Raw genomic sequence first — 18268 nt, 5'->3', positions numbered from 1 at the left:
TTTGTTTCTTGAACAAGCTCACAGTTTTGGTGTTTCTTTTTGTTTGGTTTTTAGTTTTGTGTCTTAGTGAGTAGTATTGAGATTAAAGAAGACTGGTGGTTGGCTTGTTCAAGGGAGACCAAGAACCGCTGTTACATTATTCACTCAAAGTTGTAGATGTAATGCTGACTAATTTTGGTCCAAACTTTCAAAGCACAAATACTTTTTTGTTGAACATTTTGATAAAATTTATATGAATTTGTGACTTTTATTAGAAAATAAATAATTTTAAAGTTATTATATTATAATGTTTGAGTTTCATGCAATTTTATATCCGTACCCCATCTGTTGTTAGACTATAGACCCGACGATCTATATATAATTCAGTTTGGATTTAATGATGAAAACTTATTAATTAAAAATCTGATAAAAATTCCACAACCTGCTATTAACTCGCAATATGATACCGGCTGATCCGATAAAACTCTAATATTGATAGTGATATTTTAATATGAAGAGATAATTTAACAAATTAAGAACGAGTTTCAAAAAAGAAAAAAAAAAAAAAGAGGAAGTGTGGATATCAAACATGCACGTCACTGCCTATGTCCCTCACGTGTATATATATAGTCCTCCAGGGATTGTGAAACCACTACTTATAAACCTTTCCCCTTCTTGTTACGTATAAATTTACAATAATTTTGTTAGATAATTTTAATATCAATCTTTGGTCCATGGAGGATTCGTCCAAAGGGTTGACAAAAGGTGCATGGACCGCTGAAGAAGACAGTCTCTTGAGGCGATGCATTGATAAGTATGGAGAAGGCAAATGGCATCAAGTTCCTTTAAGAGCTGGTATGTTACTTTTTTCTTCTGCACACACACATATATGTACATATGATCTGTATACATATAATTAATCACTATGAAAAAATTTCTTTATCTTTGTCTACTATTCGGGGAATAATTAACACATGGCTGCACAAAGCAAAGTTTTTCTTTTTGTCATAATGAACAAATCTTTGACTCATGCTTTATGCGGTTGTTCATGAAAAAACATTCATGTTGTTCATATTAATTATGTCGCACTTAAACGAAGATCTATAATTAAGGCTTTTACTTTCGCTGACAAAGCGAAAAGATACCAACAATTTTTTCGATTGTCCTTTAGTACATGAATTCAGTGACATTTTCTGTACGAACACGTGTTTGTGTGGAAATAATATATAATTTCTGTTAGTGTTATTCTTCGTGATAAAATTATTGGTTTTGTAGGGCTTAATAGGTGTAGGAAGAGTGTAGACTAAGATGGCTGAACTATTTGAAGCCAAATATCAAGAGAGGAAAACTTAGCTCTGATGAAGTTGATCTTCTTCTCCGTCTTCATAAGCTTTTAGGAAAGGTTTGTATTCTTAAGACAAAAATTCAACTTGTATCTTGTCTAATGATCCATAAGATATATATATATATATATATATATATATATATATATATATGTATATCCAAATCGTTCAAATGCATGCTTAGGTGGTCTTTAATTGCTGGTAGACTACCCGGTCGGACCGCTAATGATATCAAGAATTACTGGAACACCCATCTGAGCAAGAAACATGAACCATGTTGTAAGACCAAGATGAAGAAGAGAAACGTTACATTCTCTTCTACCACACCCGCCCAAAAAATCGACGTTTTCAAACCTCGACCTCGACTCTTCACCGTTAACAATGGCTGCAGCCATCTCCATGGCCTGCCAGAAGTTGACGTTGTTCCTCCATGCCTTGGACTCAACAACATTAATAATGTCTGTGAAAATAGTATGACATGTAACAAAGCTGGGGAGAAGTATGAACTTTATAGTAATTTTAATGGATGAGAGAATATGTGGTGGGAGAGTTTGCTAGAGGAGAGCAAACAGCCTGACGGGCTCGTTCCAAAAGGTACGGCAACAAAAAAGGGGGCAACCTTTGCGTTTGACGTTGAGCAACTTTGGAATATGTTGGATGGAGAGACTGTAGAACTTGATTAGTGTTTCTATTAGTATTTGTTTGTCATCTGTGTGTTACTTTTGCATTTAGTGTGGAGTTGTTTCAAATAAAACAATTAATGTTCTTTTTTTTTGTGCACAATAATTTATGTTCTGGTTGTACTTATATTTTGCAAAAAAAAAGATAATGTGGTTTGTATAAAATTTGGATTTCTTTTTCGATTTTTTTCTAAATTTTCTACACACTCGCAAAATAAAATTTTTTCTTAGAGATATACGGTACCAATTTTAAGTCAAAGGTGAGAGCGTCTGTTTCTGTTACAATATAACTCACGTTAATCAACATGAGTAACCAGTAAAATAAATGGTTACTGTTACAATATAACTCACGTTAATCAACTAGATAATTGTTAGATGATTAGTCCCAAGAAAAGTTCATTAAATCCTAAGTTTTGACTCAATAAACCACCGACATAACTAATATTCAAAACAAAACATAATATTTGTAAATACTTTATTCCAGACTTAAACAACACTGTCCTATTATCTGAGTTTGGTTAAAATAAACAAAGAAGACTCATAAGAAATTTGCAAATATAATATATGTACTTGCCAAAATTTATGAATCTTGCCAGGATATCGAAACTGACCAAATCCTTTATATCTATCATAATCACTTTGAATACTGCTTTAGTTTTAGTTTTGATCCATCATTAGTTTTTTTAAATTTCTTCGCATTATTTAATGTAGCAAGGTTACCCAAATGTTTTACAATAAGTCATCCTTAACAACAACGTAGAATCACACATATTATAATCATTTATCAAATACTTAATCACTCATACTATAATATATAGAATCATCGCCAATTCAAAGTATGTCCATTAAAAAAAAAGATGTCCATTAACGTTTTTTTTGTAACTTCAATTCTATTAACGTTTTTGCATATACGACTTTGAACATGTTGGAATTTGCTGGGTCCATTCGCAAGACACGTCTATTCTTTCAAGTCTGTAAAAACCAGTCAATCGCAAGCCTTTTTTTTTAGCAAAATCCATGAAACGTGCTAAATACTGATACACTATTATTATTGTATTATACATTACCCATGCATACATCAAATGCAATTTCAACGGTTACCATTACTATGCCTGTCCTGTCGGAATGATGCATACTTTTCCGTATGTTATATCGCTATTGCTTCACTGATGCGCTATACAGGTATGCTATATAATAAATTGGTACATGACAACACCAATTGGGAACGGCTCTTGATTGCTTATAATAGTAATAATAAGTGGTTCTTTTAAGAGGAGCGATGAACAAAGATACAAAAAAGTGGTGAAAGTTTCCAAGAAAATTTGTTTTCCTCCCATGCATTTATAAATAACCCCACAGAAAGGGATCGTACTTGTAAAAATGTTTAATACATGATGTCGATAGTTTTTTTTAGGGGTATGTTTCAACCATTGTTATAAAAATTGAGATAAATTCTTAAGTCTTTCAGAAATAAAATTTTCATGGATTTCGTTATATGCTCCAAAAATTAATGTAACAGATATCTCATAAATTTAGCTCGCTTTATTTTTTATTTGTTTCAACCGAGTAATACTTTATAAATTAAATCAGTAATTAATAACTCCGGAAATTATGGTTAGAACTTGTATAATTTTGCAGTGGCATCTAAAACTTGGTTAGGGAGTGTAAAGCAATGTGATAAAGAGAAAATTTGTATTGCATTGATATATATATATATATATATATGGTAAAATTTCCTACAAAAAATATATATTTTTATTTTTTGATAATATATATATTATATAATATCAATGATTTTGAGGAACAGGAAAAAACAATCGCATAATAATTAAACTAAAATTTGGACAACGTCAACATATTCTATTGGCACGGTACACATTTTCCAAAGAAGTTGGATCAAAAATGGAGCTGCTTTCATGGAAAAGGTACTTCACAAGTGGCATCTAAAACTTGGTTAGGGAGTATAAAACAATGTGATAAAGAGAAAATTTGTATTGCATTGATATATAAATTTTGATGACTTAAGGTAAAACTAGATCTTGATCCACACAATCGTGCGGATGATTATTTTTATTTTTATACATACAAATATTTGAGTTATATGGTTAGTGGTATATAATTTTAATATTTACCATATTACTAATAGTTTACTATAATATTTTCAAACACAATAATTTTATAGTTTGCTTGCAATAATTTAATTTATTATTTCAAATTATTAATGATATCTCTCTTAGTAAAACATGAGCACTAACTAAAACCTTACATTATGTGATATTTACGATATTTTTTGTTCAATTTAATATCAACTTAGATATTAATCTCCTTAAGATTATACTTGTATTTTAGGTTTGGTCATATTTAATCAAATTATTTGTATGGATTAAATCTTTGACTAAATAACATAAGGAGTTGTTGTTGTAATTTCACTAGTTTTTTTTTGTTACTTTTGCATTTGATTGAATGTGCGATATACTTTTGTATTCAAAATCAAAATTTGAGTCATTTTTGGTAATTTCCCTAAAGTTATTGTATGTAATATTGATGTGAGCATTCTTTGCAATGTTTCAATTTTTGTTGTTGTTCGTGTGCTTGACCTAAGTTATATTAGTGCTCAACTATTAATTTTTCTGAAAATAGAAAATAATGGCACAAGGAGTAACATATATCAAAACATATCTAATTACAGATATTGTATATTTACACCTATATCCTTAGAAAAAACCAGAAAATAATACATTTTATATTTATTGTTGTTTTTAATTTCTTATACTGTATATTTATTTATTATTTAGCTTTTCTTATATTTGTTTCTTGTGTGCTTTGATGAACCATTGTATGCCTTGATTCTGAACATGTGTGCTTTGTTTCTAGTGTACTTTGATGAACCATTGTATGCCTTGATTCTGAACATGTGTGCTTTGTTTCTAGTGAGAATTTGATCTTTGTTGTAAGGGCTTTGTTTCATGTGCGAATTTGATCTTTGGTTAATAGTTTTAAACACATTGTGAACTTGAAATTGCAGAGTGAAAGTGTGAATGGAACGAAAGCAGGACAGAGGAAGCCAAAGAACCGAGTCTTACTACAGAACCGAGTTCCTCGAGAGAGCTCTGTCTTGTGAGACCTGCAGACGACTTACCGAGTGATGATCTTAGCGTTCTTATATTGGACAAACAAGTTTTCACTGCTTCAGATTTACTCTTGAAGAAGCTAGAAGGCAGACAAAGAAGGAGACTGCTATGGTGAATCTCCGTGAAAAAAGTGAGCGAGAAAGGAAACTTGCTCCCATACAGCAAACTCCTTTTAACGGAAACAGCACTGCCAAACAGATCATTCACATTTTCCAAAAAAAATTACAGAAAACCCTGTAATTATGTCACGTTCGAAAACCACAACACATCCCTCAGTCAGATTGTCAACATATACACCGGACTTGACATCTTTTCTAATCTTAGTACAATGTATACTAAAAACAATGAAGAAAGGTTTTTTCTCCTTAAAAATGTAAATCTAAAGTTGAAGATGTAAGTTCTATTTACCATCAGTCTTTTAAAGTCAGGCTTTGTTATTTGATCGTTTGTATATCTGCAATTAGGCATGGAAATTTGTTACTGAACAAGAAATTTGAACCAAACCAGAACCAAAAATCTTAATCCGTATTCGATCCGATTTATAAAAAATATATCAAAGGGATTATGTAAGGTGGTATTTCAGATATCAGAGATATATGAACCTGATCTGAATCCGGAAGAATATCCAAAAAATCCTCAAATAAGAAAATTAACTTTTATCTCAATATACGAACTACTATTTGAGTTAAATATTTGCAACTTAAATAAGTACTGAAATGTAGAGATTCCAGACGGACCAATCTGCTTCCAACTATCTCAATCCGTAGGGGGTTAAACTTTTATACCGACCGCGCCGGCCTACCATAGGTTGCGATTTGTGTATATATGTTCAAGCCTGCTCCGTATAGCTAAGCAGTTTTGCGAGCCAACCCGTGCGTCTCCACTTAAAATAGGTTATGTAGTTTTCATGCTATGAATGTCAGTTTAGAATATGCATTATGGAGTTTTCTTATATAAATAATATGCATTAGATTGAAAGCGTTCATTTTTCAAAAGAAAAACGATAAAATAATTATAGAAAAACGAGAGAGGATAAGCAAATATGCTTTACAATATTCTTATCATTTGAACTATTACATATAATAGGCTTGTTTGTAATTATCAATCCAACACATGTGTCAAGCATAGGCATTGATGTTGTTCTTTTTCTAGTTTAAGCCTAGTAAAAACTTTACTTCATGTTTCTGGTATTAGTGTAGACTGATTCCAGACTAAGAACAAGACTAAGCCCAAAACTCGAACGACTAAATTCATCGCCTATTGGACTTGGCAGACACGTTGATTTCGTATTTACTGACGTTCCTTTGCAAAACGACGATCATGTGGTACGTTGTTGGCATATAATTTTTTACGAAATAAAAAAAAAACTGAATTCTCCTCTATTTTTTTTCCTAATCTGTGAAGAGTTACGGTAAGGCTACTCTATCTTTGGCTGATGATGGTCGGAATACAGTAATGTGCATCAAATTTAATCCGAATAGCTCAACAGCAGCAGCAGTTTCTGCATAATCAAGTACTTGGCGAGTGATAATATGTTTTCAAAGCCTTTATATGAGTCTACCCTTTATTGTGTCGTCCAAAAACAAAACCTAAAAACCGATGTTTGATTTCTCTCTGTTGTATTGTTGTTTTGATTTTTATGAATTGGGATGTCGTTTTGTTTTCGTATTGGATCCAAGCTGGTTTTTTTTGAAACTTACATAGATCCAGTCCAAATTAGAGGAAAGTTTTAGTTTGACTTAATTTTACTTAAAGAAAGTTAAAAGGTATTTGTTCAGAATGAGAGAGTTGTTTCAGTTTGCAATTATAGGATTTTAAATGGAACCTAAAATCCATATTTAATGAGGGAATACAAAGCAGAGGAATATATCATGTCTATTTCTTTTTGGGAAAATTGCTAAAACAGAACAAAAAATAGCATGGTTGTTCATTTAGTATAAAATATTTTTGTCCATTTTTTTCCATTTTACCATTTCAATTTCTAAAACTTAATGAAATAAATAGTTTTATGAATCAAAAAATTTATGCAAAAATACAAACAATTGATAAAATACTCATATACGCAAACTGATATTTTTTTGTTGAAAAACTTGATAAATTTAAATTTTAAATTACGTTATACTAAAAGTAGATTTTGTCTTCTACGGAAAATGAGTTTTGTAGAAATTGAATTCCGGATTAAACAAGTTCATATCTATTTTTTTAGAACGAACAATCTACTTTTAATTAAACTTCTAAAAATAGGGAATGCGAATTCTACTAATTGTATTAGCTACTTTTTCTACGAATGCAGTTTCTACTTTTACGAGGTATTCTAAAATTCTAGAAATACGAAATCTAGACATTACATGAGGTAGAATCTGCTTATGGAATTTTTGTCTTGGTTCTACGCAGTGTAGAAAGTGTAAGAAGGCTCAAGACATGCAAGAGTAAGAACACATGTCATCCCTTGCAAATGTTTTCTTTCAGAATCTATTGAAGAGAACTTGCCATATATGTTAATTAGATCTAATTGAAAAAACAAGAACATTAGTTATATAATGATACCATAGTTGTTATAGAGCATATGAAAGTTCAAAAATGTTATTCTTTCTTTGTGCACAAAGTCAGGAAGCTCCTATGGTTTTAATGTAATGATCAACTGAAGACCACAAGTTGTCCTGAGAAATAAACATGTCGACGAAGTTGTCTTCAGTTTTTTACTTTGTTTTTGTATAAGTTCTCTTTCTTTATGCTTTTAAGTTTTTATTTCATGTTTTTGTGTTATGGATTTGAAATCAAATCCACAATTCAAATATATTTCCTTTTATACTTTTCGGGTAGATACATGTAATTTAAGAAAATATTAGGAATTTTAATTATTTTCGACACGTTTGAGTTACTTTGACCCCGTTACCAACTCATAGCCGTTACAAGAATAATGTTGACGAGTGATATTTGCTGAAGTTGTTGTCATAATTGATTAACTAAAACCGTAACCATGGAAAGGTGATACATGTTCTATGATAGACTTTGAAACAGTTTGTTTTGTAAATCGATTTGATCGAATCTTTCCGATGAACTTGAGATTACAAAATACAAACTAAGTAGCAGAAGCAAGAAAAAAAAGAGAGGTTATTCTTCACATCCAAGTCACAGAGATCAAAGAGTTGGCAAGCCCAGATTGTTCGAAACTCGTGTAATATCCGTAATAAAGATTCTTGTAATAACCCGGAATGGCTTGAAACAGCTTGAAAGGCTTGTTCCTCTCCGATTGATCCATCTGGGAGTAGCAAAACGACCAGAGAAGCTGAACCGATTCTGATTTCAAGAAGTTTCTCTGCACTCTTCTCCCGTCAGGTAATCGAACGCAGATCCTACACAAAACGCTTCTATCCCAATCGCTACTTGGCTCTTCGGACAATTCCGGGTATCCAATAACCGCTTTTGGGAACAACATGTTGTTGTTGTACTCTCGGTCGCTGCTGCTACGTCGGAAGAGCGTTTTGGGCGTTTGGTATCGACCGACGGCGATGAATTCTCCGCTAGCGATTGGCGTTTCAAGCATCGCGAATGCTCTTTTTGCCATTGGATGGAATCGAACTGTTGATTTCCATGTAAGAGGGTGTGAGTGGATGTTGTTGCGATTGCAGCTTCTCTATTACTTATAGGCGTGGAGAAAAAGAACGACGTTCTCGTTTCGCTTCAAAAAAATGGATATTTTCCTTTTGTTTAAAAAAAAGGATATTTTCTTTTTTTTTTTTTATTTTCAACAGAATAAATTATGGATATTCAACTTTCTTTTTCTTCAAAATATTGAGCTTTTCCATTTTATACGGACTATAAATTGATCGTCAATTCTCTAAATATTCCTCAACTACTACATTTTTCTGTCTTTGATAACTAATAATTACTAACTATTTTCTTGTGTTTCAAAAAAGAAAAATACTAACTATTTTCTTATAATCTTGCGAAAAGAGCCAAACTAGTTCATTAGAGAAAGAAACCCCAAATTTTACTTTATTTGTGTGTTATATGTTCTGAGCCGAATTGAACCTGTTTCTTATAGTTTAATCGGTTCCCAGTTTTGTTCCCTTGTGATGACCATGAAAGAGTACAAGATACAGTGCACCTTCCATGAGCCAATACCCATGCAGCCATGCTTAAGCTAAGAGGGCTGCACTGCACAAACAGTGTCTCCATCTGATGAAGGCATGCTCTCCACTTTTGTGTGATTATGTGACTCGTACGGTACGAGAATCTTCACGTATTACATAGTTAAATCGGTGATCAGGTTCGCCGATGTTTCATAGATTCACGTAAAAATGCCAAATATTCACTTTTTACCGTATATATCTGTCAACTAAGGAAAGCCCTTCAATGATTAAGGTAAGAATCTTCACGTATTACATAGTTAAATCGGTGAAAATCCCAATGGTTTCCGATAATTCAATGTTGCAATTTAAGGATGATGCATACCTGCCAGCCGATGAACCTCTTGGGTCTATAGAAGCAACCCTAAGCCTCATTACCTCAAACTTTTGGCTTTTGCCTTGCTTATGAGATAAAGAGGGGCCACTCTTCATGAAGTGGTGTATGTGTTGAAAACTTTTTTTTTGGATTTTGTATTTATGAAGTAAACGATAAGACACATTGTTCTCATTGCGACAAATAGGAGATTTGAAGTATACGGGAGCGTTAACTTTGTGGCTTGCCACAAAGTAGCAGAGTTGGGTTGTAACTAAGGTTTAGCTTTCTCAAAAAACAGATGCACTTGTTGTAAACAAATCAGTTTTCTTTGAATAAATTAACATATATTTAAAAAAAAAAAGATAAGACACATTGTTGAGGCGGTTATGAACTTTTATTGTAGAATAAATTGATATATGGTCTGGACAGTACAATATTGTTGGCACAGAATTATGGAAGCATATATTCTTACAAGTTTACATATGTACTTTCACACCCAACTATGAATCTTTTATGGAAAACAACACAAGAAATGAGAGAGCAATAATACTTTAAGCAAGTTTGAAAAAGATGCATATATTCTTGATTATACTTGAGCAGAAGGGAAGCTGCGAAATGGATCCCCAAGTGCAGCCACATTCCCAGGACGTGAGAACACTACCTGTAACGTTGGCCAAAACGCATGATCAAGTATTCAAATAATGTCTTTATTGAGTGACACTGAGGAAAAAGCATGGTTAATACTCATATGTGTAACCTGATAGTTTCCAAGGGTAAGAGTCTTGAAACCAGCTGCACAGTAGTCAAAATAATATTCCCATGTTCTGATGAATTTATCGTCGAATCCAAGATCATTTATTTGTCTGCAAAGATAATAAGTTGGACATATGAGAAAGCATATGATTATCAGAACATAAAACAGAGGAAATGTTTTAGTATTAAGCTTACTTCTGTCTCTCCAGGAAGGTCTTCCTCCACAATCTCAATGTTTGGTAGTAATGAATCCCAATGTTCTCAACGTTTTCAATGCTGATTTTTATTTGGGTGTAAGAAAGGTTGAAGGAAAGAGAAAGTAGAGAAAATGCACTTGAAACTAAACACTTGATAAAGAAAAGACTTTACCATAGTCTAGAAGAAGATGCCATGGCTGAAGTAACTCTGGCTAAAGAAGGAAGGCATCCACCAGGGAATATGTATTCTTTTATGAAATCTGAACTTAGTCTGTACTCATCATAACGCTCCTCAGGTATTGAAATGAACTTTTATGGTCAAAACATTATAAAAAAAGATCAATGATTGTGAAAACATGAGACTGGAAATTAGCTGAAAATGAAAAAAGAAAATGTTACCTGCAATACAAAAATGCCATCTTCTGCAAGTGCAGCTTCACAATGTCTAAAAAACGTCTCCATGAATTCATGGCCAACAGCTTCTAGCATCTCACTGAAGTTTCCAAAATGTTTTATTATAAGATAGATTACAAAGTTACATATACAGCAGATAAGAGAGACAATATATATTACCAAGATATAATCCTGTCATATTTGTGAGCATCAGATAGTTGGCGATAATCGCAGAGCTTAAACTTAATCCGATCCTGGTGATTAAGATGTTATATTGTTAGTCATAGGATATGGAAATCAATACCAAGATCCAGAGATGGATTCTGCTAACCTCAAGTCCAGCTTCTTTCACTTTTTCTTCTGCATACTTAAGTTGTTCAATAGAAAGTGTGATGCCAGTGTATTTGCATCCAGTTCTTTTCACAACTTCTATGGCTAAAGTTCCCCACCCGCATCCGATTTCTAAAACCTCATGATTCTTCTCAATCCTTGCCTATAGTGAAATGTTTTGCCATTAAAAACAGAGAATAAAAGAATCCTGGTTCTTGATTTAAATCAAGAAACACTTTTCTATAGACGTTACCTTATCAATTAGAAGATATATTTTTCTCATTTGTGCAGTTCTCAGATCTTCATCAACCGACTATAACATGAAAATGGAAAAAGGTTGTAAGTCAGAATCAGAGATATTAACTGAAAAAAATAAAATAATACCCCACCTTGAATACTGCAGAGGAATAAGTCATGGTATCATCCAGGAACAAAGCAAAAAGCTCATTACTCTGCATAAGTACCCAACCATGAAGCAAATCAAAAACTCAGAGTAGATATGTTCGTTTGACACATAGTGAATGTAAGGCACAAGAAAACTTACAAGGTCATAGTGACGAGAAATGTTCCTTCGAGCTTGGGTTAATGTGTTCTGCCTAGAAAAATGCTTTAGAAAATTATTTGCAGATGCTAAACTGGCAGTCAGGAACATCGGTGTCCACCATCCCTATGAGATCAAACACAGGTTTTGTAATGTTGTGACAAGTGAAAGCTTACTTAATAGCTTAGCTAAATTTGAATCATCCTTTACCTTTTCTTAGCAAGTTTTTGAGTTTTTTGAGTTCAATTCTTTGTTTGCAATAAGAATCTGCAAGTTTATGATGGATGTCATAAGTTTCTATACTCATATCTTTATGCTTCAATAAGTGTATTTACCATACCATGATCAGATCCAAAAGTCCTCTTTCCTTATCAGAAAATGAAAAATCTCATTGATATAAGCATCAGCAAGGCCTAAATCTGCCTGTGTCATAACCTATGGGGGAAAAAACAATAAAGAATCCAGCTCTAGAGCTTTAGAGAAAAAACAAGTTTCACTGATTGCAAGAACTAATCTAAAACCAGTGTCCTATGTGCAAACCTTCCAGTAAAACTGAGGACTGTGGACTTCAAGGATAGATTTCAAGTGACAGCTTGAATCCTTTCCTTCAAAAGTGAACACTGTACCTCCTTCTTCATGTATTCTGTAAGGAACTAACTAATAAGTATATGTAATACTGAAGAAAATGATATAAGATGAAACTAGGACGTTCAAGACAAGAGAAAAAGACTCACGTTATACAACCGGTTGATATGAAATTTCTCAAGAATTAGTAAGAAAAACCGAGCCCCTTTCTCGGTTACAGATGGGACCATATGTTTCGGGTTGGTAAAAGTTTGTAACCATATCTTTTCCTAGCAGACATTGTGAAGCCGCCATGCCAGCCTGACATAATATTAACAAACTTCTGAAGTTAAAATAAAACTCACTAAGAGGAACTTTGAATTGGATTAACTATAGAAATGATCAATGCCTTTAGTCCTTCTTCATGGAAACCATAACCTGCAAAAAGGTAAATGAACCACATTAACTAACATTGACAGGGACTAAACATAGGGTTTAGTTCATTTTATTTAAGAAGTTAGAATGAGTTTTATCTTAAAACAAATTTGATTAGTACTACAAAATCCAGGTGTTACCTTGATATGCACCACAGAACCATATACCACGCTTCCCTTGAATCTGGTATAGCTCTTGTGAAGCTTTCCAAGTGGAAACGGAGGGCACAGGATGACTAGTGGTCCATTTGAACAATGTTTTCTTCGGTGTATATTCAGGATTAACAGTGATAAAGAATGGATCATGTTCCTCTCCAAGCTTCTGTTATAGAAAAAAACACACTTTCAATCTCATTTTCTTCTATGTTAAAAAGCTATCCAAATGCTGTCAATGTACCTGAATTATATTGAGCCAATATGTAACGCTCGCTTATTTTCAGAACTTCCTAGGAAATTCCAAGCGCTCCAAGCACCAGTCTTCCGTGGCATCAGGTCAGTGTCACGGTGGAGATAAAGATCGCTGCATTGAAACAAGTTAATGAGTCTCCATAATCTTGCTTAGATTAGATTATTACAAGTATGGGTTTACCTGTCAGTGTATTGGAAAGCACCAAGAACCCTAGTCTCCTCATAAGTAACTTTATCTCCAAGTAATTTCAAAGCATCTGGTGCGTGCACAGCTAATATGCAGCTATCGAATATTTGTTGAGATCCATCTTCAGTTGTTACTATGACGCAACCATTCTCAGATGTCGCAACAGATTGTACATTGCAATTTGTTATAATCTTGCATCCTCGTTTCTCCAATTCTGCTGCCCTAACCTGATCCGCAAGTAATCTGAGTAACAAAACCAATATATATATAATACATGCAACTTTAGTAATTTAGAACCTTTGCCACAAAAGTCTGAGAACGTCCTGCAACGGTCAGCCCTCTGGCCTCCCAAAGAGCTGAGAAAGAAAGAAATGATAAACAAAGTTAAGAAAGCACTCTTTTATCAAAATATATATACTTACAAAAATTAGAAAGTACTTTAGACAGATTTATGTATGAACCTGAAGCAAATGGTGGTTACGACAAAACAAAAAGAAAGAACAGAGTACGCCGAAAGGTTGAGAACGCTCTCTGATGAACCTGACCATATCTACCAATCAAACCACATACTGGTACCTGTCCAATAACATAATCTTAGCTTTTAGAAAGAAAAAAAACATAATTTATTATTTTATTTGTTGTCCAAGAAACTCTCATGAACATACTATCTCACCAAGTAAGCCTTTTGAAACACGTCAGAATACCCATGAGACTTGAGAAACTCTCCTAGGGTGTTGTTCTGTCGACATCAAGGTTACGCTCAGGTCTTCTAGATATTTTTGTACGTCTTCCTTGAACTTTTTTGTTTCTCTGATCATCTGCCAGAAATACGGATTGAGAATGTTTCTCTTCTGAGCAAACAAGCTTGAAAGGCCGTGGCGGCATCCCATTCGTAGCCTCGGCCATTGTCAAGGCTCACTGAGAAAGACATATCAGAATCCTCCATGTCTACCTCTAGATTCTTCAAGAATCCCATCATGTTCGGATGCGTAACCTGATTACATAGATAGTCATGATCGTTATCCAATTTTTTTTTTTACGTATTTTTAGTTTATTACTCCCGAGTCACGAGACTCACGAGTCACGACCTATCAAAACGTCTAGGCGGCCCTAGCAGAGCCTATACACCCAATCAAAGCTACAAGAGAATTTTCTATGCATTTTGGCCCACATATACATCATCAGGTCTGTGCAATTCAATTATACATATATAGTAATCTTATTTACGTAAATAGCAATTTTGTTAAGTTGCTGCTATTAGCAAATAACAAAAATTTGTCTACACACAAAATTAGTCATGAAAGGTATCTGGTGGTGACTTGATTAATTTATCGTAAAACACTTTAAACTATATAGTTTTCAAGTAAATGATTAAATGTGTTCCCTAAAAAAAAAGTAAATGGCCAAAACGAACCATTGTTCAAAAAATGAAGATGACAGATTTAAAAAGACTCAACATGATAGATAGCATGTTCATATGATGGAATTGAAGTTTATCTCATGGAAAAGGAGCGTATAGAAACGCGTCTAAAATGTTTAATGGGCATAGGAGGACTTTAGGAGTAAAACTTCTAAAACGAATGTGTGTCTATCTTTTGTTCAAAACTTGCTATTTACTTATAAAATACTATCCATATATATTCATTTCCACGCACATACCGTTTATATATTTACTAAGAAAATGGAATTTTGGGTGGCTTCGTTTTAATAATTCCAGATAGAGAGGCAGAGCAAGCATACGTATACACTATTGAAGACTGTGAATCCAAGGTCTAAGTCAACGCCACATCAAAACGCATCGTTCTAGCATGACCTCCCAGAGAGTCCTCCTTTTCGAACAGCACCAACTCCTTACACTGCGTCATCTCTTGCAAGAACGTAAGCACTTCCCAATCCACTTACCCCACCTCCGATCACCGCCACCCTCATTTTTATTCGTTTTTCCTATTAAAAGTTATTTTCTGAAAATCTTGGACAAAACCGACTATAGAATGAATTAATGAATAATTAATTCATATAGACAAGAAAATACCTGTTTTTGTGTGCACAAAGTGGATTTGATCTAAAGATGGGGACTTGTTGAAATACATGCGCCCATATTCTGCTAACTTATATAGAAATAAGCCTGAAACTAAGGCGTGTCGTGTCCGGGTAACATTTGATTTTTGACTTGTATAACTAATTCCTTAATAAAAAAATTATTTATAAATATTTTTTAAATAACGCCAACTCATTCTAGTTTAATTTCAAGACGCAAACGACATAACCCCGGATACGCTTGTTCTTCGCAACAATTCATTGATTCTTAAAAGGATATTATATTTGGTATGAATATTTACGAAAGAAAAGAATTACAAGTCGATCATGTGGTGTCTTAGCTGGTTTATTCTTATATGAAAATATTTATACGCAATTCATGAACAATTTTTTTTTAATATTTAGGAGTTGTGTCAATTTTGGTACCATTCAAAAGTTGAAACCAAAATTTCATAATTATTTGAAGCATAAAGTTATTCAGTTAGAAATATTAGTTTGACCGACTCTTTGACAGCAAAACGCTCTTGTTTAAAATAATGGAAGGCCGCCTTAACAAACAGAGAAACAATTGACATTGAATACAAATTTATTCAATAATACCGTACTAGTATTATTTTGGTTTTCATATAGAAAATAAGATTATTTTCTTATGTATATTTTTGATTATATGGGTATCTACTACTTAAGCCACTTGACTGGTTTTGTATGGCCGACTCTGACTGAGAGTTAATCGATTTCGCGTGGAAAATTCTCGAGCTGCCTCACAGGTAGGTAAGTTTCTCATATACCAGAAAGCACATATCTGATCAAGGCGTCACAGGCAGGGTCGGTCAATTAGAAGGACAAGTGATGTGACAGTTTCCAGGGCCAAACACGTGCGCTCCAATAGTTAGATTCTAGTAAGTTTCTCATAGTATTTAGGTTTAATAAACTACTTGTCCTTCTGTTTCAAAAGAAGAACAAAAAAATAAAAAATACTTGTCTTCTCTCTTTTCTTAGAAAAAAATTATATTTTAAGAAATCACCAATGGAATTCTTTTATCTTTATTTTTTTTCTTATGATTCTTGGACCATACCGACTATAGAAACGTAGAATATTCAATATTGGATCAATGAGGAACAACTAATCATGTAGAAAAGAAATATACCCTCTTTGTTTTGACATAAGGTGCATTTGATCTCAAGATGGGATTTGTCGAAGCAACATTACATTCATTCTACCCCTGCTTATACTTATAACGTGATAGATAACCTGATTAGTGATTAGGCTAACGCGCGTGTCCGGGGAGACATTTATTTGTGACTTACATAACTAATTTATATAGATAAAGTGATTCTCATTATAGTTTAATGTCAAGAAGCAAGCAAAGATACTCCGGGATAAGTATGCTTGATCTTCGCCACAACCAATGGTCATAAAAGTATTTTAAATTGAAAATGGATGTGTGACAAGTCAGTCCAAGTACCAACTATCAAGTAATGTCTAGCTGATTCGTTAGATATCAAATTATTATTTTTAGTTTGTTCAAAATAATTTGACTATTAAACAAGATTCTTATCTTTTTTTAACAACTTTTTTTTTTACTTACATTTTCAACGCTGCCTACCCTCCAATATGTCAATCTTGCCTATCTGAGGGCAGACAAAATGTGTCAATCAGCGAAAATATATTTTTGCTTGGATAATGTTTCTATCCAAAAACTTTAATTACTCTAATTTGAACTAAAAGTTTAAAACAAGTGTACATGATAACCAAAATATTATATTTCAAACTTAATTGCAAGATACAACTTTAAAACTCTTTAGAGAAATAAAACCAAACTTCAAATTTCTATATAATATAAGATAAAGACTCTTCACAAAAAAAAAAAAGATAACATAGTTTCTCAATATCCCTTGATTGTTGAGGTAATCACTAACATAGGTTCTTAATATCCCTTGATTGTTGAGGTAGGTAATCACCATATTTCTAAATAGGTTCTTATATTCTAAAATCACACCATCAATCTCTTCATGTATTATCTGTATTTAAAGAACAAAAAACACTATCTAAAAAGTCAATGTCCCAAAGGTATCTACTCCAAGAATTTCCATTACGTCAGTTTTTTGATAACCTTTTAATGTTTTAAAAATATTTTGTTTTCACCAAAATTTTTTAAATCTGACAATTTAAAAGGAAAAGTTGCCAAAAGAAGTTTTCATTAAAGCCAACCAGAAACAGATTTTTTGTACACACTTATTTTTTTTCAAGATACATCTCAAATATACGAAATAATTTAGTAAATAAATGAAATTATAACATTTTTCTTATGTATTACTAATTATATTTTGGTTTTGAAACTGCGAACTTTTCCAATATATTATCAATTTGTTTTTTTGAAACTTTTTTGTTGGTTTTTGTTGAAAAATTGGTCGACCAACACAATTCCCGTTTGTTTTTTTTTAAAAACTAATGCCGTATTTTTTAATGTTCAAAAAATTGTTTGCTAAATCCCCAATTTTAATGTTCCAAGTATTTTTACATACAAAAATAGATCATATACCGTTTCACCTTCTCGGAAACCCATCCTTTCACCCCCACCCACTACATTCTAGTTTAAACACCTTATTCATACTAGGAATTATAAGCCTTTACGTACCTTTTCTAATGAAAACTTATTACTTCCTTATTTGATCCCTGGAAGTATCTTTTTTCCGTGATTACGCCGATCTCGTTAAAGCCCCGGTTCTTCCCTACAGTAAAAATCCGCTCCTCTACGGCCCATTAAGACACCTGCCCTTATATTGAGTGCTAAATAATGAAAAGCCGAAACCCAGAACAAAAACAGTTTAGTCGATTTCT

At 33.0% G+C, this 18268-nt stretch overlaps 3 pseudogenes; 1 reads left to right on the top strand and 2 right to left on the bottom strand.

Annotated features, from left to right (window-relative positions):
• The first annotated feature begins 584 nt into the window (after positions 1–584).
• On the top strand, positions 585–2055 carry LOC125594144 (annotated as a pseudogene).
• A 5697-nt stretch (positions 2056–7752) lies between these two features.
• Positions 7753–8701, bottom strand: LOC125594142 (annotated as a pseudogene).
• Positions 8702–10088: 1387 nt separating this feature from the next.
• On the bottom strand, positions 10089–15514 carry LOC125594143 (annotated as a pseudogene).
• Positions 15515–18268: the final 2754 nt, after the last annotated feature.

The sequence above is a fragment of the Brassica napus genome, assembly GCF_020379485.1.
Source record: "Brassica napus cultivar Da-Ae chromosome A3 unlocalized genomic scaffold, Da-Ae chrA03_Random_4, whole genome shotgun sequence".
Taxonomy (NCBI): domain Eukaryota; kingdom Viridiplantae; phylum Streptophyta; class Magnoliopsida; order Brassicales; family Brassicaceae; genus Brassica; species Brassica napus.
This window is presented reverse-complemented; position numbering and strand designations above follow the sequence as displayed.